Source organism: Schistocerca cancellata, chromosome 2 (genome assembly GCF_023864275.1).
Source record: "Schistocerca cancellata isolate TAMUIC-IGC-003103 chromosome 2, iqSchCanc2.1, whole genome shotgun sequence".
NCBI lineage: Eukaryota > Metazoa > Arthropoda > Insecta > Orthoptera > Acrididae > Schistocerca > Schistocerca cancellata.
In genome coordinates, this window is record NC_064627.1 from 210422280 (window position 1) to 210446704 (window position 24425).

Here is a 24425-nt window from a genome sequence, read left to right on the forward strand (position 1 = left end):
ATTACGTAAATAACTGGCTCATTCACTATTTAAGGATTATTTATTTTACCAAAACATAAGAAACAGCAAGACACAAACTGTAACCACTTTTCTTTCTGAAAGTCACACGTTATCAACTAATCCCAAGCTTTCTCTCCCACCATAAATACCTGATTACACCTCACTAATTCTTAACCCTTTATCTACCATCGGGCCTTAGAGGCCATTCCATTATGTTTAATGTCTTCCCTATTAGTAACTACACATATTATTTTAATGAAATATTGTGCGATTCCTAATTCAACGAGTCAGTCATAATTTAGGAAAAAGTTACAAAAATTTACCTGTGGTTTTATGTTAAAGTGTTGATGCACGTTTCTTCCAGTACGGGCGTTCCAGGCCAGTGCGGTGAGAAGCAATTATTCAACAACGAGATATCTGTCTGCGCAGCTTCTGTTGCATCATTTTGTCGTCAATACCTGGTAGATATCAAATAAAGTTCTGAGCAGTTTTTGTTATACTGCTGGAAGATGAAAGTGTTTCAGGTGAAGGAAGAAGAAACCAGAGCCGTGCGACTTGGAGAGAATGTTATGAAAGCCCTGGATACTGAAATTGAAAAGTTTTGACGTATTTGGAGAGCATGTTATGAAAACCCTGGTTACTGAGATTCAAAACTTTTGACGTAACATCACCTGTGGTAACTTTTTTACGTCTCTCAATTTCTTTCATTATTTGCTGTCAAAGTCTGACACTAGTAGGTACTACCCGAAAACCAAAGGTGAACTGCCTGCCTGCAACTTCGTCTGCCTTTTCATTTACTTTTTGTTTTTATTATTGCATGTAATTCAGAATTTCTAAATAAGTAAGCGATATCCACAATGATACGCCCTCTACTACTCTGAGGAAAGACTTTTGGAGCTACATATCATGGCTGCTAAAGCGAGAAATATCAGATATCCCCCTTATTCTGAGATTTCCAAATATTGGGATAGATTACAAACTTGAGTTGATCAGACACTGTCAGTGCGGTCTCAGTAGGCCAGGACTGAAAATAAATCTGTAATGGCTCGAAATTAGTCGCCTAATAAATACTGCAACTGTTGACAGAACCATCAATAATAGCTTTAAGGAAAATTCAGTTATCTAACTTCATTTCTTATTCAAGCTGCTGTATCTGTTGTAAATGATAACGATATAAGCCTTGCATAGAAGAAGTCTGCCACATTTTTTTCTTAAAAATACAACATACGTTCGTATAGAAACTTTGTTAGTAGACTTTGAAATAATAAATCCTACCAGTTCAATTATTAATGCATTATTCATAACCGGTTCAACTGCACATTCACATGTGGCTTGACTGCTGGGCAGTGCACCAGTCTGACACAGTTTGGCGATTGATACTCTCCGTTTACGAAATTGTCTACCATTTTCTCCACGCGCACCAACTGCATTTCCATTTTACAATTCGCCCACAAATACCATATTACTGCGCTCAGAATTTTTAAATACAAGCGGGAGCATTTAACAATACAACATAATTAGCTGATAAATCACGTGCACAATCATAGTTGAAAAATTCAGTTATAGGTATGTTATGTAATGAAAAACCACGAAGGCCTTATAAAATCACAATGAACACGCTCACATCCCGAATTTTCATATTTTTCCTAAATCTCTTATGACAAACGTTGGGATGGTACCTATGAGATGGATTGAGGGATTTATTTCCCTATCTTCACCCAGTGTGAGCTTATGTCTAGTCTCTAAACGCCTCCTCGGCGACAGAACGTCAAACCCTAAACTTACTTCCGCAACGTGTGGACAAGGGTATAGGTTCTCCAATAGCCTCAATGCTCATGTCGCTGATGAGAATCTCCGAAAACTGTGCCACCACACATTTGATACACTGCCCAGCAGCATCCAGCTGTGTAATGCAATCTGCAGAGTAGAGTCCTCGCAGCTTATGTGAGGTATCTGGATAGACAGTAAGTGATAGTCCGTTCACTTATGCTGCACTGTTCAGCATTGTACTTCAGAAAACATTTGTACTTTGACATGGAGGGTGTGTTGCGCAAACGATTACATTCCGCATAGCAGCTCACAATGAACAATTATGGTGGCAGAATCTTTGCAAAACCGTTAGCCAGCACGCCCAGTGACGTTTGTGGTTTGTCTCCGCAGAATTGAGATAAACATTTTTCATTTCTTGGTGACGTTACTTATTTTACTTCGTTGTGCGGCTACATTTGGACCTGACTAGTTGTCTATAATCTACATCTTTTAAATAATGGAGATGTATTTGTATTGTTCAACATCTTACCGTCAGGTAAATCATTAGCAACGACAAATAACAGTGGTAGTGTCACCATCTAATTACAAAGATGTAGAGTAATAATTAAAATCATAGAGAAATCTTGACCAGTAGCTTAATCTTAAGTAGGTCTCCAGACAAATACGCACACACACGCACATACACACACACACACACACACACACACACACACACACACATACATGTACGCACGCACACGCTCTTCTATCGCCCATGCTGAAATATCGACAGTCTATCGAATGAAGAAGCGAGAAAACTAATGCGGAAGGTCTGCGGTCACCACACTGCAGTAAAGAAAAATGAGTATGGTTTGTTCCCTGTGATCACAAGGGCTCTTTAATTTCCAGTGTGCGAAAGATATTTTACGTACGTCTATCAACTTTTTTTTCTTTTTATTCACCGGTCTTGTGACTGGTTTCATGCGGCAGGCTACGAATTCCTCTCCTTTGCGAACCTCTTCATCTCAGAGTAGTGCCTGCAACCTATGTCCTCACTTATTTGCTGCAGTTTTTATGCTCTACAGCTCTTTCTGGTACCATGGAAGTTTTTCGGTAATGTCTTAACAGATATCCTACCACTCTTTCCTCTCTTATTTTCAACGATTTCCGTATTTTCCTTCTCGCTGATTGTGCGGAGAATGTACACATTCCTTACCTTTTCATTCCACCTAATTACAGCGTTCTTGTGTAGCACCACAGCTCAAATGCTTCGATTCCATTCTTTTCTGATTTTCCCACAATCCATGTTTCACTTCCGTCAAATGTTGTGCTCCAAACCTATATTATCAGAAACTTAGTTCTTAAATTAAGGCCTATATTTCATATTAGTATACTTCTCTTGGCGAGGAATGCACTCTTTGCCAATGCTAGTCTGCTATTTATATCCTCCACGCTCCGTCCATCATGGGTTGTTTTGCAACCTCGGCAGCAGAGTTCCGTAACTTCAGCTACTTCGTGATCAACATTCCTGATGTTAAGTGTCTCGCTGTCCTCGTTTCTGTTAAATCTCACTACTTACGTCTTTCTTCGATTTTTTCTCAATCTATATTGTACTCACTAGACTTGTCATTCCATTCGGCAGATCATGTAATTCGTATTCACTTTTACTGAAGATAGCAACGTCACTGACTTCAGGTGACTTAGTGGATGTGAGTAGTGTTCGGTTAATGTCACCATTCAAAAGACATGTCACATTAACAATGTCTCATGTCGTGGCTTCATGATGTAATGCTTAGCAGTTTCGAATTTAATCCAGGACATGGACGTAAAAGTCAGGAACTCAGCGCTACCATAATTTCTCCGCGTGCTGGGCAAATGGCAGCTGAAAAAATTTCAATTTCTTCCACTACAAGGACTGCAACAACAACTCAATGGATCACTACACAAATATGGGTCAACGATCATAGTTGTGAGAAGGATAACGCTGCTATAAATGCCGACATTTAACTGTTGTGTTTCGCTGTAAAGCGTTAGGAACTTGGTTTTTCTTGTGGTAACAGTCTTAAATTTCAATTGACTGCTATTTCGTAACCAAAGTTGTGCACAGTAATCTGTCTCTCTCTTGCTGTGAAACTTACTAACACAATATTTCAAGAGACTTCTGAATTTCACAGTTGACTGGAGTGGTAAGAAAGAGAAGGCCATTACCAGAATTATACCGCCCAGAATTGATTTTACTGTCAACACACAAAATAAGTAGTAAGTCATTAACTAGAGTGGAAGTATTGACGAGGTTCACAACAAGTTGAGTTAGAGACATTTGAGTTAGTATAGCTTAACATTTTATTTATCATGCTGCTTCTCATACATCACTAATGAACATACATTATTTAGGCAGTTCCATCAGCTTTAGTGAGACTACTACTGAACTGTGTGGTTCCTGGTCAGTCCACATCAGCCACTCGAGTTCGATGGCTCCACCTCTACAGATGTGGGGACAGAGCGGCACTGCTAAGAGCCTGCAGCCGGTACTGCTGCTATCTGTCGTTTTTGGGGTTCCGCTGTGTCGCTGGCGCAGCTCCTTTCTCGCTACCTGCACACGTGCCTACAGCGTAGCCGTGTTGATAGGTGTCTTCTTCCTAGGTTTCTCTGCGGTACGAGAATCGATTATTTTCAGTAAAGACCGATTTTGGCACCGCTGGTCAGTGGCAGGTGTGCTTATCAGCATGCTGACCACCTTTATGACAGCTGGGTCCATCCTCCTCATGTTGACTTACTGCAAGAAGACATTTGTAGAATTTGTTGAGGACATCCACCATGTGGACACCTTGCTTGGTTTTGCAAAGCCACGGGATGAGAAAGTAAGACTTTTCCTGTCTGTAATACCATTATGTATTGTTATTGTAACGATTGGTAATGCCACTCATTATGTATACCAACCGGACGAATTTCTCTTATCTCTCACCATTGATAATCTCTTAATATTTATCGTCTTGCTACAGTTCATTGCATTCAGTCTGATATTAGGGCAAAGATTCAGATCAGTTAACGAAACAATGACGGCTGATTTTTGCTGTGAGAACATTGAAAATATATCACAAGATTTAATAAGGCTGTTGCGTAGAAATAATGCCCACTCTATTTGCACGATAAACCAATTACACTTCTCTCACAGAACCATATTATCTTTAAGTAATCGAATTGCCGAGATTCAAATATTTCACATGATGTTAAGAAAATTAGTTTCATCTTTGAATGATGTGTATGGACCAATCATTGCAATGCTTGTAATACAAAACCTTGTGGCTACCACACAGTTTGGGTCCTACGCCATTACACTTTCTTTGTATAACTTAAAAGAGACAACGATAGACAGAGTAATTTCCATACTAAACATTGTTGCATCAGTCGCACAATTTGCGTATCTAGTCATTACCTGCCAGTCTACATCTTCAGAAGCAAAGAGAACAGCAGACATCGCTGAAGAGCTGTTCACATTGAATGCTGCAGGTTTGTAACACATGCCTTTCTATTTTAACTCAGGCGAATGTGTGTCTTGTTGCTGAACTGTAGTACATTAAGTCTAAGGTAAATTGTTCAGGGCTAAGAAATTAGAGATGAATCGCGTGAAACGGAGTTCTATTCATTTCTATAAATCCGTCCTCCAACTATTTTGACTGGTTTTTTTAGAATACAAGACTTTTATTGTACAGCACTTGGTTCTCGTAGTGTAACTGATTTCCAAGAAAAGTGACAGCTCTGTTTAGTGGTAGTCCAGCATGTTTAATTTTCATGTGTGACGACGGAGGACTGTGTTAATCAGCCATTCCTAATCACTCTGCAAAACTTTGAGCTTTGTTCTGAGAACTAGGCATTGTACTGTTGACTACTATAAACTGCATAGTCAACAGAGAGTGCATCCAACTTCCCTTCAAAATGAAACTAATGTAGGCAACAATTAAAAACTGTGATGGACCTAGGATGAAATGTAATGCTAATACATACTAGCCTTGACAGATTTTTTATGTAACAGGAATAGTATGTGTCGTTATTATTCGCCTACAACATTAAAAGATTTACATGTTCCTTGCAATGCTTTGTAATATGCAACTGTACAATCAATAGCTGTTAATATCGTTCAAATAAAGTTGAGATATAATACACATTTAAATCTATGACAACCAGGTTTGGAACATCTGTGTTAGTGATATGAAAATACAAACAAACGCAAAACTTATTTTGCTCTTCCAAGCAGTAGTACGGAATCTAAAATCAGTTCAAAGTTCTTTAAATGAAACTGAACTCTGACACACTGTTACAGCTATAAAAACCAATTTGGGATGAAAGTTTAACTATATATTATATTCATGACCGTAGTATCAAACTGTGTAGCTTTTGAGTTTCAGAGCTAAGAAACTTTCGCTCTTAATTGCATTGCATGGAGAGTTTAAATAATTTGGGAATTAAGTGTGACATTTTCTTTTAACAGTTGGTGTCGAATGTTTTAATAAACCACCAGATAACAGTTTCTGACTTTTCCCATCTATTGCTCTACTTCTAATTAGTTCGATCCAGAATTCCCTGTGCTGTGATTATTTCTTCATCTTAATCCACCTTTTACGTTTCTCCAAAAACTAATTTGTGGTAAGACGTATTTAATTTTTGTAATTGTCCATCAATAAAAGTTATACATTTTTGTTTGTGTTTGTTTAAAAACTATGGAAACATCTTAGACCAATGTGTTAAGCTTGCACCCATATTTTAGCGCTTTGGTCGAAAGTTCTTTTGTTGAAAATTATATATGTTTCTACTGATTTAACTAATCTGCTAACTAATTGACAATGTTCTCAGAGGCATTACACGTCAAGTTGCCTCCTTTAACATGTACACCATACGCAGCTGGAAAATACTGACTGAAAACTTTTATAAGCCATTAAAACCTGTAATAGAATTATAGTTCAGCATGGAAAAACAATATATACAATATTAACGGAGAAAGTCATGAAAGATTACAAGCATTTGGAAAATAGTGAAGTAGCAGTAAATAGGAAGAAGACAAGCTACTACTAGATGCCCCATGTTTCCCCCACTGTCTCCTGCATGATGTTATAAAAATTATAGCATAAAATTGACTGCACAAAGTGCAACCCACCCCAATGCAAAAAGCAGAGAGCACTTCCTCTGCCGAGAGCAGAAGATGGGCAGCCGCTTAAAGACGGTGAGCGATACCAGCCTGTTATCAGAGCTCAAGGCTTCGTTATCACTGTGCACTCTATGTTTAGCAAGCATCGCTTAATTTCCACTGAGAAATCGTAGTTATTGCTATACAACCAGTCAACGAAAGCAAATTTGTTTGTTCTGCTGCATACAGGTGAAGAGGTTACACATGCATTTTAGACTGCATTACCAGCTCCTAGAATGCGCGTGTGTGTGTTCGTGTGTGAGTGTGTGTGTGTGTGTGTGTGCGTGTGTGTGTATTCCGAGGGACATACCTGCATTTGAGACTGGGTTTCCTGTTCCTTTTTTTGTGTAAGTTCTGGAAGTACATTTGCTTTCAAGTTAGTTCAGCGATATGCGGTCCATTGGAAGCAGATGTCGACAAGATGGGGCTCGTTTCAGCATGTCAGATTTTGTTGATTAACTGCTTTTGATTGATGCAAGAAGTCTGAAATAGCTGCAACTAGAACTTATTGATACAGCGCAAAGGTATTAAAAGTCAATCGGGCACTTGTAGCAAGTCAATGACCTCGTAACATTATAGGCATCATTGCCATTCAACACCTTTCTTTTCGTTGGAAATGGACGTATCAAAAAATGTAAGTCTGTCATAAACTACTATTAATAGTTTTACATCTTTCATCTACTGATTACTTGCTGTAACTCGCAAATTCCTTTATCTCATTCAGTTACTGAATCTGCAAGCAACTAGAATGAGGGTAGTACCTGACTTCATAAAGAAAAATAACTGATCGTGGTAAATTTCGCTTGTGGATATGCGCAGGCTCCGCAGAAATGACAGTATGACTTGTATTACAATTAATAATCCTGCGTCGTTGTGTTACTAGTTACTTCCTCACTGATGATTATTATTTTATAGCCACGTGGGGTAGCTGAACGGTCTAGGGCACCCTGTACGGTCCGCGCGGCTCCCCCAGTCGGAGGTTCGAGTCCTCCCTCAAGCATGGGTGTGTGTGTTGTCTTTAGAGTAAGTTAGCTTAAGTTAGATTAAGTAGGGTGTAATATTAGGGACCCCCCAATGAACCATGGACCTTGCCGTTGGTGGGGAGGCTTGCGTGCCTCAGCGAAACGTGTGGTTCTTGAAGAGGGGCAGCAGCCTTTTCAGTAGTTGCAGGGGCAACAGTCTGGATGATTGACTGATCTGGCCTTGTAACACTAGCCAAAACAGCCTTGCTGTGCTGGTACGGCGAACGGTTGAAAGCAAGGGGAAACTACAGCCGTAATTTTTCCCGAGGGCATGCAGCTTTACTGTATGGTTAATGATGATGGCGTCCTCTTGGGTAAAATATTCCGGAGGTAAAATAGTCCCCCATTCGGATCTCCGGGCGGGGATTTCTCAAGAGGACGTCGTTATCAGGTGAAAGAAAACTGGCGTTCTACGGATCGGAGCGTGGAATGTCACATCCCTTAATCGAGCAGGTAGGTTAGAAAATTTAAAAAGGGAAATGGATAGGTTAAAGTTAGATATAGTGAGAATTAGTGAAGTTCGGTGGCAGGAGGAACAAGACTTTTGGTCAGGCGAATACAGGGTTATAAATACAAAGTCAAATAGGGGAAATGCAGGAGTAGGTTTAATAATGAATAAAAAAAATAGCAGCATAGTGAACGCATTATTGTGGCCACGATAGACACGAAGCCCACGCCTACTACAGTAGTACAAGTTTATATGCCAACTAGCTCTGCAGATGACGAAGAAATTGAAGAAATGCACTATGAGATAAAAGAAATTATTCGGGTAGTGAAGGGTGACGAAAATTTAATAGTCATGGGTGACTGGAATTCGGTAGTAGGAAAAGGGAGAGAAGGAAACGTAGTAGGTGAATATGGATTGGGGGTAAGAAATGAAAGAGGAAGCCGCCTGGTAGAATTTTGCAGAGAGCACAACTTAATCATAGCTAACGGTTCAAGACTCATAAAAGAAGGTTGTATACATGGAAGAAGCCTGGAGATACTGACAGATTTCAGATAGATTATTTAATGGTAAGACAGAGATTTAGGAACCAGGTTTTAAATTGTAAGACATTTCCAGGGGCAGATGTGGACTCTGACCACAATCTATTGGTTATGAACTGCAGATTAAAACTGAAGAAACTGCAAAAAGGTGGGAATTTAAGGAGATGGGACCTAGATAAACTGACTAAACCAGAGGTTGTACAGAGTTTCAGGGAGAGCGTAAGGGAACAAATAGGAGGAATATGGGAAACAAATGCAGTAGAAGAAGAATGGGTAGCTTTGAGGGATGAAGTAGTGAAGGCAGCAGAGTATCAAGTAGGTAAAAAGACGAGGGCTAGTAGAAATCCTTGGGGAACAGAAGAAATATTGAATTTAATTGATGAAAGGAGAAAATATAAAAAATGCAGTAAGTGAAGCAGGCAAAAATGAATACAAAGGTCTCAAAAATGAGATCGACAGGAAGCGCAAAGTGGCTAAGCAGGGATGGCTAGAAGATAAGCGTAAGGATGTAGAGGCTTATCTCACTAGGGGTAAGATAGATACCGCCTACAGGAAAAATAAAGAGACCTTTGGAGAAAGGAGAACTACTTGTATGAATATTAAGAGCTCAGATGGAAACCCAGTTCTAAGCAAAGAAGGGAAAGCAGAGAGGTGGAAGAAGTATATAGAGGATCTATACAAGGGCGATGTACTTGAGGACAATATTATGGAGTTGGAAGAGGATGCAGATGAAGATGAAATGGGAGATATGATACTGCGTGAAGAGTTTGACAGAGCACTGAAAGACCTGACTCGAAACAAGGCCCCGGGCATAGACAACATTCCATTAGAACTACTGACGGTCTTGGGAGAGCCAGTCCTGAGAAAACCCTACCATCTGGTGAGCAAAATGTATGAGACAGGCGAAATACCCTCAGACTTCAAGAAGAATATAGTAATTCCAATCCCAAAGAAAGCAGGTGTTGACAGATGTGAATATTAGCGAACTATCAGTTTAATAAGTCACGGTTGCAAATTACTAACACGGATTCATTACAGACGAATGGAAAAACTAGTAGAAGCCGACCTAAGGGAAGATCAATTTGGATTGCGTAGAAATACTGGAATACGTGATCTACACAACTAATATTCAGCATTCTTCTGTAGCACCACATTTCGGAAGCTTCAATTCTCTTCTTGTCTAAACTGTTTATCGTCCATGTTTTACTTCCATACATGGCTACACTCCATACATGTACTTTCAGAAACGACTTCCTGACACTTAAATCTATACTCGATGTTAACAAATTTCTTTTCTTCAGAAACGCTTTCCTTGCCATTGCCAATCTACATTTGATATCCTCTCTACTTCGACCATCATCAGTTATTTTGCTCCCCAAATAGCAAAACTCCTTTTCTACTTTCTAGGTTTAAGTAGTTCTAAGTTCTAGGGGACTGATGACCATAGATGTTAAGTCCCATAGTGCTCAGAACCATTTGAACTATTGTTCTTCACGCCGTCACACGCTTCTCACAGTCCTACTCTGGCCTAAACTTTGGTGATAGATACACAGGCAATGCTGATGATTATCTGTCCACAATTATCACTTGCACGAGCGTACGCGTTATCGACACGATGATTATTGTAGATGCGGAAGCTGAATGTTCGAACTAAAGTTTTTACGCTGGTCACGTACACACAGATATCTGGTACCATCCCTTCTTGACACTTTTAATAATATAATACCGTTTACTGGCACTTGATTGCCCTCCTTTGGAGTACACTATTTTTCTGGTTCACATTAGTTTGCTGCTACAACGCCGAACATGTCGCGGATGATTCATGTTGTAGGGTACGACACGCCAACGCTCGGATACTCAAATACGGTATCAGCGACGCTGCTCATGCTTAATTACTTCTTTACGCACTTTACACTGAATCCACTTCCATGTCTCATTAATTCACAATAATAGTACTTGCAGCCACATTTGAACTTCCATAATACTGCCTTTCCCATGCAGAGCTACCCACAATACAACACAGCAACTCCATGTCCAGTTCTTGACTATGCAATACAGCCACTCGCATAGATACTTCGCAACCATGCCAGCGATATGACAATACACTTACATTACCGCACAAAAAAGTATCGAAGAGAATATCGAAATGTAGATAATTCCCTCGTGCAGGGTATTAAAGACATGTCGGTAGGAGTGGGGGGGGGGGGGGGTGTATATTACCCCATCCCACGGGTATAGACCCATTGCCACAGTGTGGACAAGACATGAGTTACTTACAATCATAGAAGCATAAAGAACGGTAAGTACACAGTTGTCAAATAGAGGAAAAACATAACAAAGGAACCCTACGTGTAATGCAACCTGTATAGCAAATCACAGTTACAGTACAGTGGATAAACAAAGTGTTAACATAATAAGATGCAAGAATATTAAGTCCCTGAAATAGAAAGGTTTAGAAATGCAAATACAAGAGCTTAGATACGATATACGGATCTCTGAAAGGAAGACAGAGAGAAAAAGAAGAAAAATACAAAAACAAAAGATGTGGGAAAACACACGCATGGACTGCTACTCCAGTTAGACAATATCACTGATGACACTATGAGGCATAAAGAAAAGTAGAGAACCTTCATAAGCACTAGGCTGTCAAAACCCAGCAAAAAAAAAAAAAAAATTCTCTGCTCACAACAGTGCATCACAAGGGAGTGTCCTTTGCAAAAAGGGGGTTGGGAGTGGTTGTTGCGTCGATGCTGCGCCGACAGGCAGATGCGCTGTATAGTCGTCTACTCGCCACTCTCACCTCGCAGTAATCCGTCCATTGGCGTACATGGAAGAGGTTAATGACGCTCTCACTCCTAAAAGTGCCTGTTCTGTCTACTCATAGTCTGTTACAACTACAGTGGATAGCCGCCAGGGTGGCCGAGCTGTTCTACGCGCTACAGTCTGGAACCGCGTGACCGCTAAGGTCGCAGGTTCGAATCCTGCCTCGGGCATGGATGTGTGTGATGTCCTTAGGTTAGTAAGGTTTAAGTAGTTGTAAGTTCTAGGGGACTGATGAGTTCAGAAGTTAAGTCCCATACTGCTCAGAGCCATTTGAACCATTTTTACAGTGGGCATTACGACATTCTACCTGACATAATAAACACACAGGTTAATAAAAAAATAATAGACTATATGAAACTATTCTAAGATAAATTCAGTTACTGAGGGAATAGTACAGAAAATAGCAGGAGTATAAGAAATTTTTGAATGAAAAATCTTTTGGATAGTGCAACCTATATATATATATATTCTAGATTGAACAGATAGGAGATGAAAAAAATATAATATTGCATTTGATGGTAATACATCCTAGTTAAATCTCACTCGATTAGAGTGTCCTCATAAACTTTATACAAGATCAGAAATGAATGTTTGTACCTAAGAACAACAGCAGCTTACATATATACAGATTCAGACACAACACATATCAGTCACTCACTGACCTTGCTCACTATGGTATGGTTCAATGTTTTCAACATGGTGTTTGGCCTCATGTTTACCTGACTTCACACCAACCAGTTCAACAGTATTAAAATTATTAAATGGCTCCAAGCACTATGAGACATAACATCTGAGGTCATCAGTCCCCATGACTTAGAACTACTTAAACCTAACTAACCTGAGGACATGACATACATCCATGCCCAAGGCAGAATTCGAATCGAGAACTGCTGGGCCACAGGGGCCGGCTCAACAGTATTAGGACATTCGATATCAGTGATACGGTTTGGACCGTGGTATTCATGATGGAACTTCTTAATTTATTTGTTCGGTTTGCTAGAACGTGTGTGGGTTTTGATTAACACAAAGTCACCGATTTTATACTTAATCGGTCGTACGATCTTACCATGTCTTTCCTTCTGCCGCTGAGCCTCATCACCTAAATGCTCCATGGCCAATTCAGTTTTCTTGTCCCACGATTGATCCACAGCTGGCGAAATGCTCAAGATATTTGAGAATATACTTTAGGAGATCTCTTCAGCAGAATTTCACATGGTGCAAAACCTGTTGTGGCATGAGGTAGGCTATTGATTACACCATCAAAATGTGTTATACGCTCCTTCCACTTGCTATGTTTCTGTCTGCAATATATTCTGCATATGCGGTTAACCTCTTTCATGACCCTCCCAGCTGGATTTGAGGCAGTCCTATAATTATCATAACCATTCCTCTGCAACGTCTGCTTCCACTTCTTTGATGTAAACTGTGGCTCATTGTCTGATAGCACCTACTTTGGTTTGCATAAAATAATGATTTTCCATTCTTGATGATATCGCCTTACCAGTTGCCTTCCTTGGAGGGTATAACTTTACGTATGTCTAACAAACTTCTAACACGACCATGAGCTGTGTGAAATTGCCACAGGACTTATGCAGTGGACCAAGTAAACTGAGAACCACGATGTCTTTGATTCTGTCAGGAATTATGTGGTCCATAGGTCCCCGATGGCTAACTGTACTTGTATTATTCTTCTGACACACATTACAGACCCATAATATCTTCCTAATCTTTATGCTCACGCGAAATAAAATACACTCCTTCTTTAGTTTTTCTAGACATTTGTCTGCGCACAAAATGCGCATTACTGAAATGTCTGTACCACACCAGCTTCTCGATAGCATGTTCTGGAATTTACAACTTCCACTCTTGCAACGATTCATCCACATGACGGTATAAAATTTTGGGATGAATTAAATAATATTTTCTCAATTTTATCTTTTTCAGTGCACCCGTATCTCGCCTTTACACTCTTCAATGCAGGATCTTCATTTTGCTCTCGTCAAATATTAATAAGTAATTTCGTAACAAATGACTCCTGTTGAACGCCCTTGATCAAATTAATGCTCAATTCCTCACCTTGTGGCCCATTAACATTTATATCATCAACGCCAAGTGGCATCCTCGAAAGTGCAACAGGTATGATATTCTGGTTCCCAGGTCGGTAGACAACACTAAGTTGATATTCTTGTAAGGCAAGCGCCCATCTGGTGAGATTTTTATAGTATAACATGCCATCAGGTAGGAAGGTCAATGCCTTATGGCTGTGACTACCTTGGTGGTTCTACGAGGCAGGCAATATCTGAATTTTGTGAAACTGAACAAGACAGCAAGTGCCTCTCTCTCTTTTTCTCTTTCGTTCTTTTGCTACTGCCTTTATCCCGCAGTGAGCGCAGGGTCGGCAAGGTTAAGTACGGAATTGGCATGGTTAATTTTAAGGGGTGGCCGGATGCCCTTCCTGCCGCCACCCCATACCTCCCCAGGACAGAAGTAGTTTACACCAGCTGTCTGCGTCTAGTGTAAATCGTGAAATAGTGTAAATGCGTTTCAAATGTCTGCGAGTCATGGAACTGAGGCGGGACGTGGGGACCAGCCCAGTATTCACGTAGTAGGATGTGGAAAACCGTCTAAAGACCACATCCAGGCTGGCCGGCACGCTGGCCTTCGTCGTCAATCCGCCAGTCGGATTCGATCCGGGGCTGGCGCGCCTACCCGAGTCCAGGAAGCAGTGTGTTAGTGCTCTTGGCTACCCTGGGGGGCGAAAGTGCCTCTCTCTCTCTCTGACTCTATATTTCAATTGCTATTTAGTCAGAGCCCTGGTAGCAAATGCGATTGTTTCAACATTATCTGAGACCATTTCATCCATATGGTATCACTCCTAATTCATAGTCTGAGCTGTCGCAAACCAAGTGAAATTCCTTGCTCAAGACTGAAAGTGAAATCAGCTTTGGATCGCACAGCTTATGCTTTATTCCCTTTAAAGCATATTGGCATTCATTTGTCCTATATCATAACGCTTTGTTCTTCAGCAGAGTCAACAAATGTGGGTTACTAAATGACTGTCCACTTAAAAATCTCCTATACCATCCACGTAAACCAAGGAAACCTCTTAATTGCTTCATACAGCACGGTGCAGGAAAATCCTTGATTACTTGTAGTATCTCGTCATCTGGTTTGACCACTGCACATTGACAATGTATCCAGGAAACTCTACCCAAAATATGATTTCTCCAAATTCGCTGACACTCCTCCCTTCTCAAAGGCAATGAGTACCCCTTCAAGATATTTAAGATGCCCTTCACAGTCTGCTGTTGCTATTAAGCTATCGTCGACATACACAGTCACCTTTTTACTCAACTGCTCACTCAGTACCTTAACCAACGCTCTCACAAAGGGAGACGTCGAAATATTGAGATCAAACGGTAGTACATGATACTGGTTGCTTTTTCTTCCATACTGGAATGCTGTGAAGGGTCTTCAACCCATATGTAGGGGGACCGGCCAGTCCCGCGATCTGACATCAATACTACTGAATACTCTCGCCCCATGAAACTTTTCGAGTGACTCTTTCAAATTCTCAAGTCTGTCCCTTACTGGAATAATAATTTTATCACTGGACATGCATCCAATACTACTCTGACATCGTCATGCCCTTTATCCACAATCAAAACAGACTGTTATATTGAATACTTCATTGTCATTTATTATAATTCATTATCATTTATTATCATTCATTATCATTTATTATTATCGGCCTGCCTCCACTAGAAAATGGCCCCAAATTCGAATTCCAATACGATATTCTCTCAAAAACTGTACTTCTATGTATTATAATCATTTATTATTTATTCAAGATGTCCGATTTTCTCGGTGAGTCACCACTACGTCCGCACTCCAACTGAATAAGTTCAAATCCTCGCCACCCCCTGGCCAGCACATCGAGACACTGCCTACGCCTGTCACGAGATGCGGGCGGCCACTAGCGCGGGGGGCGAGCCCAGCGATTGCTCCCACGTCGTAAACATGTCTTTGTTGGATACGCTGGAACGTGTCGAGTTTCACGTCACAGCGGCCCCTTGCCCGCTCACCACGTGTATTCGTCGCCTCCGCACGTTTCCCACGAAAATTGTCTGCCTCGCAGCTGAATCACACAACGGTCGGCCGTTTCCCTGCAACACTTTCAGCATCACATTCAAACCTGTCGTTGCCGACCGCTCACCATCCACCATGTGTTCCTGTGCGAGCGAGAACGCAGTGCTACACTTTTAGCGGCAAAGTTTGCACGACAGTGGAATCCGCCATGACTATATAACAGCACGTTTGGACCGCACTAGAACGCCAACTAATTGACTAACTCTCGCGCGCGCGTAATAACTGTATAATTGCTGCGCCACCGCCCAATTTACGTCACACACCCTCCATACACGCGACGGACATACCCTTCTGTTAATACCTGGCAAATGACAGACATTACGGTCATGCAGCTGTGTCCCAACTGACTTCTCCAACTCACACAGCGAATCTCCAGAGCACAGGTGACGTACGCGCCGCCGGCTGAGCCCGCTCCATCGACAGCTCCCTGGCCGGCTGATGTCAAGCGACCAACGGTGCACGCACAGCCACCACGGCCAGCGCGCCAGGTAGGCGGCGGCGAGCGGCGCCTCAGGGTCCCGCCACAAGCGGTGAGCCGTGCTTGTCTCAGAGTCCGACTACGTAAACATCTTTCGGCGACCACGAGCACTTAACATGGACACGATGAAACCTGTCGACTGTGTGCCGGACAAAGGATACATTTGGCGCCAGAGTTTGACCGACAGTGGAATCCACCATGACCGTATAACAGCGCATTTGCTCGTCGCGAGAACGCTCGCTAATTCACTCTCACCACCCCGCTATATTAAATAATTGAATTTACAATTTCATATACGTATGCAAACGCGTTCAACTCCCTAATTTCAACTACTTTTCGAAGACCAGACCGCCACAACCTCCTCCTAGGAACCAGCGCCAAGTTTGACATCTGCCAATAAAAAAAAGCTCACTTGCGCTTCTGCCACCAACCTAAGAAAATTGTTTCAAACTAAACCACAAGCACTCAACCTCTTCCTACACGTTTCTGGTAAACAGACTCACCCTGGACTAGGTCCACGGATTGAGGAACGAATTTACTTTATTTAGGAATGGAGTATATGTATCACACTGACATGCCCCACATCATACAGACATGCAAAACACTCCTACATAACTCATTTATAATGTTCTAGACACACGCTTCCTAGTTGTAAACAATTAAAAATAACTCATAGCACAGCCTACAGACATGCGAAACACTCGTAAATAAAGCAAAACATTTACCTCCAAATAGCCAAACAACTGCTAATTTTCGCAAATAATTTCAGTGCATAGGCTGATGGAAGGAGGAATTAGAGTACTATATTTATTTGCGACATATATTTTTGAAACTTTTACTTCTCATGGGATTCGATATGTAACGCTCACATAAGCCAGTTTCTCAACTCCAGTAGTGCACTACACTTGGCAACACAACCACACCCATCAAGATATTCATTCCAATTCAGACCTATAACTCACCTACAAATAAATTTGACCAGTTATTTCTCTACTCACTCACATTTTGACCAGATTGCCGTTATTGCACAAAAACAGCTGATTCTGCGCTGTGCTGCTCGGGAAGTAAGGAAGGGCTGCACTCTATTTAATTGGAGCCCTTTTATTTAGTCGTGGGGTATATTTGTCACAAAACAACCACACTGATCCCACTGTGGTCATCTGACACAGGCCACAAACACGTAAACAACTCCTAATTTCACCACACAATAGCAAACAGCTCTTAAATAATGCAGTACACAGTATCAGCGGACTAGCTCTGTACTCTTAATCTTTACAAATAAAGCACCACAAAGTGCACAGACATGCTCGCAAAATAGTGCAACAGACGCACCCAAACACCACCAGCTGCCAAACCGACCAAAAGTCCCTGCTCAGCCTCCCCCAAACATGACCTCAACACAGTCACATTCGCACCTATCACTGGAGAAATTGATATCGCCTATGCGCCTTAGATTACGCTCCAAGGCAGGCCGTGCACGCGTGCGGTAGGCGGGGAAGGGGATTCCAGAGTCTCCAGCCAAGTTCAGCTTCCGAGCGCTCGTGACAGCCGAGACATGTGAAAGCTGCATTGTTCTTCTCATGTATACCGCAGCGTCTCAGGTCTGGACCTGCCTTCACGTCTATTCTCAGAATAGCCCATACCTCGTTGCCACACTCGATTAACGCAGCTGGGATAACCTTTAGTACTCGCATGCAACCAAGATGGTGACGGAAAGCCAATCACTCCGATCTGCACTGCTGGCATGTGTAATCATTGAGAACAGTCTATTTATTTTTTTCGAGCAACTTATTTAACCGTACAGTGCATCTATCACGCTATCAGAAAACACCAATCCCAGATGTGCCCTGGGCCATGTGGCGCAGCCCACAGACACGCACCCAATCATGCGGAGGTACCCCCACTCTGCACCATGCCCACAGGATCGTGAAGTCAAACATCCATCTGATTTCAGACCTCGCACAGCCCCTCCACGGCTTCCGCAAGCGTGAGTTGGTGCGGTGAACGCGCTCGTCAGCGGTCAAAGCACACACATACGTCCGTCGAGGACCATGGTCCCGAGCTGCGACCACCGAACGTGGGTGAAAGTCAACGTTATATCAACGTAGCATAATTCCAAAGCGCAGCCTACATACGCTAGACACATCATAGCAGCACCTGTCTTCACCTCGTAGCACACTGCACATTGCTCCTCACACGACATTACACGGCCCTTGAACTAAACATAACTACACATCCCTGCTCTCGCCTCGTTGCGTGACCAGCCATCTAAAAACCTTCTCAATATTATTCTTACTTTACAACATTTTTAAAAAATAAGATCCAATTTACACCTCTCACCGCACCTAACCTCCCAACTCTCCAACTATCAACATACGCAAACGTCCTCCACCCTATATTGACACTCACATATCACCCCACAAACTGTGACCATAAATCAATTTACCAATCACATTCCCCCTTTTCGAATTACAAACGTAGCCTGTATCTAAACACCAATCAAATCATCTTTCTTGCACTTTCAACAGTAAAATTAATTTTACACACACCCAGAAATATCAAACTCATTTAAAGAGTCAAACTTTTACACAGAGCATCAAGCGCATACGACAATACTCAAAGCCTGGTCCATATTTATCCCCTCCACCTTCAATTAAATATTATTACCGTTGCCGCAACATTCTGTGAGCGCTTGATTTGTACCTATTTTTCCGCTCTTAACTGTTGTCACTAGCAGTCGAATATCACTATCTATAAATTGCATAAATTTCCACATAAAAAAATCTCGCCCCGCCTTTTAGAGACTCCTATATGCGAACACATAGCATCATTCAACTATCAGTTGCTCTTATCTAATAACTCATCCATCAGGTCTGGGGCAAGGTCATCCCTTTCTTTCTTTCAGCAGCAGACAGCTATTTTTTTTACAGTGGTAGCTAAACTGCACCATCAACTTAACATCACCATTCGCGAAACATATCTTCAAATACGTAAACACACTTACTCAATTACACAGCGGTCCCGCTGAGTACATGACCTTCAATATTACAGTTCTCAATCCAATAACCACCGAAACAAGTACTAAATATTCAAACTTATCCCATAGTGCCTTACAAAGCGAGTGTCCGAGTGTTGCCGGCGGCATGTCAAAGCCACATAGCTGTCAATCTAAAGAGCTGTCCACTCAGCCCCCAGGACCAGAATGCTGAAGTGGGCTCTCCTTATACCTGCTCTCCAGCTGTTGTCTAACAACATACAGTGCACAAATGGATTCCTGAATAGCGCAGATCTCTATCTCCCCCTTGTATCTCCAACAGGACATGTAAACAGTGTCTCCCCCAGGCATGAACCCGATGTTATTCACTCTTCGCTCACAATTTCCACTCGCATATATAAAACCATATTCACTCCTGCCAAAACTCACTTAATAATAAAGAAGCATTCTCCCTTTCTAAGCATAGATGAGTATGCATTTATCTTCACCCATCTTATCTCAGCAATTCAAGTCGGAGACAGACATATTTGTTACCTTCTGCAACCTATCTATAAACACAACGATCTCAGTTACTACAACAGGACCTTGTTTTGACCATTCGCCGGAAGTGCGCGCAATGTTGTGTGCCTTAAACTAGGTACAAGTACAACAGATCCTCAACACCCTATCATCTTTATCCTCTACCATCAAACAGTGAAAAAGTCACGAACGCACCTATGCGATCCACCTCCAGCGTGGACAAACGGAATTCACAATACTCCCCCCGAATAACTCAGACTGCAACCATCCAAGAATTCCTACCAGCTCACCAACTCCAACCCCTCAAACTACAAATGCCCATATGAACCAGATCATATTAAATATACACACACGCTGCAGAGACCCCTTTAAAGTTTGATCACCCATACTCTAAGCGAATGAGAAGGTGCCTCTGGCTCTTGTTTAAACAGTGTTTTCTAACACGCTTTCGCACACTGCCAAGCATTTCGTCTTTCTGCCACGACTTCGAAGTCATTATCTGATTATAAACAGACATTAACACGGACTGATGCACGGTCTCTCACAGGAAACTACACCTTGCGCCTTATAAATCGTATTCTTACAGTCAATAGCATAACATTGAACGATTTTAAATAAAGGACACCCACAACACAAGGATAATAGAAGAGCCTGCTGGCGTTGTAGCCAGTTCCCTTGATAGGGAATGACCACCTCTACATTTAAACTAGTATGTCGCAGTGACCGAATAGTTTATAACTCTGCATTCAATTTCTATTTATTGGTCATTTTTGCACACAAGTACAGGATCACCGTATTCGGTGCTAGCAACCCTGGAAGTTGCGGTCCATCAACCAAAATTTGTCCCCCAACTCAAGCATTGTCAGTCAATCATTATGTCGTACCCAATGCACAGATACGATGGATAAGACACCACCGATCTACTGTAATATTATCCATCACAGCTGATATCGCGAAAAATTTTACAGTAAGTCCAACACTGGCCAATCATGTGACAGCTTGTTTTCTTAATTTCAGTATCATAGTTAAACCATACATCCTCTACTTTGCAAGTATCATTGCGACCATTGATAGATGACTGCTCAGCACGTCCATTCACACTGAATTCTCGAACACATAAAGACGATCAAATTATACCAGACAACGCTATACATATTTCTAAGACCTCGCGCATAGTACTTGATCAATCTCTCTGCGTATGGCGGTCACAGAGCTATCTAGTCCTCTTACATTAAAAGACCATCCTCAGCTTGGCATTGACCTATCTATCCCGCAAAATCACTACCCAATTATCCCTCAACCGAGCAGACGAATACAACTACACTCCACCTCTCTTGACTGAATAGTGCTTTCCTAGTCCTAATCCATCCAAGTGCACCACATTTCTCGAAATGTAACCAAGTCTTGGTGCTTAGCACACCATATCGATCTATAGAAACAGATCTCAAAGTGCCTTAATTTAATAGCATACAGTTAAGAAGAACAAGAATGGAGCGATATTTATACACAACGTAGTTCGATAGATTTTTAAGCAAATCATCCAATCTATCATGTGTTAAGTGTTGTTCTAGAGTCCATGATCGGTGCATCGAAGGTTCCGGTAGGAGAGAGAGGGAGAGAGAGAGAGAGAGAGAGAGAGAGAGAGAGAAAGAGAGAGAGAGAGAGAGAACATACACACACACTCCTAAGACTAGAAGGTTCAGTGCTTAAAAACGGGCAATAACCTTAGATCGCTTACTTTTCAGTCCTGTCAGACATACATTCTTCTCCCCGGTCACCTTACACTGAGCTATCTCTACCCCAATCGTAAAACTTTTCCTTTCTATGATACGAGCCCAATATAGCCCTGCAGATACGTCTAGTGCTCAATGATCACACCAGATCACGAGTCAGAAATAATACTATTACTCCATCACGTCTAAATAAAATATTATAGTTATTAGCAGCCGGTACATCCTACAAGCAAACAGATACGTGTAACAGCAGCGTCCAACATGTGAAAATTAAAAGTCATCCCGTCACCGACTCTGTAAACACCCGTCTGTCGGGTAAGTGTGTACACAATGACTACAACCCCTCACACATACCCACAGCTAGCTTAGTTATGACGTTGAAGTCTCGATTTTACACTAAGCATGCGACAGGGTGGGGATCGTGTAAATCAAAGTGCATTTAGAGGAATGTGTCAACCTTCATCACACATGAGATGGAAGTCCTCTGATGACCCACGGGATCACCGTTGACGATCGCAAGTAGACAGCGCTTTAAACCACATACCGAGCACGTAGCCGCATACGACTAGAACGCTGGCTATATCTCGTGACTAAAGCATCCAAATAGAATACTGGAAAAAAAATCTACCTTCAGCAAATTGACCATTTCTAGAATAAATGAGTCAACGTTTGAATCGTACCTAGTTGCAGCTCAGTCTCAATCGATCATCCCGTACACCCTCTATTATGATTTAACACAGATGTGAGTAAGTTTAGACGTGAATGATTCTCTGTCCTCCTGAAAAGCACCAAATACAGTATTCAACTCGCGTGTATCACTACTACCTCAGTAGACATACACTGTAATACGAACTCAACGAGAAAAAATTGACTGCCTTCCTCATTCGGCTCGCTTCGAATCCATCGTTTTTCTGTATTCTTCTTCGTCTTCCTGTGCAGCTTAGCTACCACAGTAAAAAATAAATAGCTGTCTGCTGTTGAAAGAAAGAAAGGGATGACCTTGCCCCCAGACCTGATGGATGAGTTATTAGATAAGAGCAAGTGATAGTTGAATGATGCAATGTGTTAGGATGGAGGCCGTTTGCGTATGTTGATGGTGGGTTGGTTCAAATGGTTCAAATGGCTCTGAGCACTATGGGACTCAACTGCTGAGGTCATTAGTCCCCGAGAACTTAGAACTAGTTAAACCTAACTAACCTAAGGACATCACAAACATCCATGCCCGAGGCAGGATTCGAACCTGCGACCGTAGCGGTCTTGCGGTTCCAGACTGCAGCGCCTTTAGCCGCACGGCCACTTCGGCCGGCGGTGGGATGGTTGTGAGGTTAGGTGTGGTGGGAGGTGTAAATTTGATATTATTTAAAAAAAATGTAAAGTAAGAATAATATTGAGAAGGTTTTTAGATGACTGGTCACACGACGAGGCGAAAGCAGGGATGTGAAGTTATGTTTAGTTCAAGGGCCGTGTAATGCCGTGTGAGGAGCAATGTGCAGTGTGCTACAGTGTCATAGAAGGTAAAGACAGGTGCTGCTATGATGTGTCTAGCGTATGGAGACTGCGCTTTGGAATAATGCTACGTTGATATAACGTTGTCTTTCACCCGCGTTCGGTGGTCGCAGCTCGGGATCATGGTCCTCGACGGACGTATGTGTGTGCTTCGACCGCTGACGAGCGCGTTTACCGCTCCTACTCACGCTTGCGGAAGCCTTGCAGGGGATGTGCGAGATCTGAAATCAGACGGATGTTTGACTTCACGATCCTGTGGGCATGGTGCAGAGTGGGGGTACCTGCACACTTGTGCTGAGTTATTTTGCGAGCGGATCTGCAGGCTCTGCTACACGTTATTAGGATAGTTTACGAGTACTGAGCGTATCTACACATCTGTGTGATGTATTATTTAGTAGCAGTTTGCTATAGTGTCTACTGAAATTATGATTGGGTGTGTGTGTGTGGGCTGCGCCACATGTCCCAGGGCACATCTGGGATTGGTGCTTTGTGATAGCGTGATAGATGCACTGTATGGTTAAATAAGTTATTCGAAAAAAATAAATAGAGTGTTCACAATGATTACACATGCCAGCAGTGCAGATCAGAGTGATTGGCTTTCCGTCACCATCTCGGTTGCATGCGAGTAGTAAAGGTTATCCCGGGCGCGTTAATCGAGTGTGTCAACAAGCTATGAGCTATTATGAGAATAGACGTGAAGGCAGGTCCAGACCTGAGCCGCCGGCGGTGTACATGAGAAGAACAATGCCACATTCACATGTCTCAGCTGTCACGAGCGCTCGGAAGCTGATCTTGGATGGAGACTCTGGAATCCCCTTCCCCGCCGATCGCACGCGTGCGCGGCCTGCCTTGGAGCGTAATCTAAGGCGCATAGGCGATATCAATTTCTCCGTTGATAGATTCAAATGTGACTGTGTTGAGATCATGTTTGGGGGAGGCTGAGCAGAACATTTGGTCGGTTTGGCAGTTGGTGGTGTTTGGGCGCGTCTGTTGCACTATTTTGCGAGCATGTCTGTGCATTGTGCGGTGCTTTATTTGGAGATTTTGAGAGTACAGAGCTCGTCTGCTGATATTGTGTACTGCATTATTTAAGAGCTGTTTGCTATTGTGTGGTGAAATTAGGAGTTGTTTACGTGTTTGTGGCCTGTGTCAGATGACCACACTGGGATCAGTGTGGGTGTTTTGTGACAAATATACCCCACGACTAAATAAAAGGGCTCCAAATAAATAGAGTGCAGCCCTTCCTTACTTCCCGAGCAGCACAGCGCAGCCTCAGCTGTTT

The 24425-nt window shown here is 42.2% G+C and overlaps 1 protein-coding gene across 1 annotated transcript in view; it reads right to left on the reverse strand.

Moving 5' to 3' along the window:
- LOC126152538 (gustatory receptor 68a-like) overlaps nucleotides 1–24425 on the reverse strand; it is a 54631-nt gene that overhangs the window by 24725 nt on the left and 5481 nt on the right. The window lies entirely within an intron of this gene.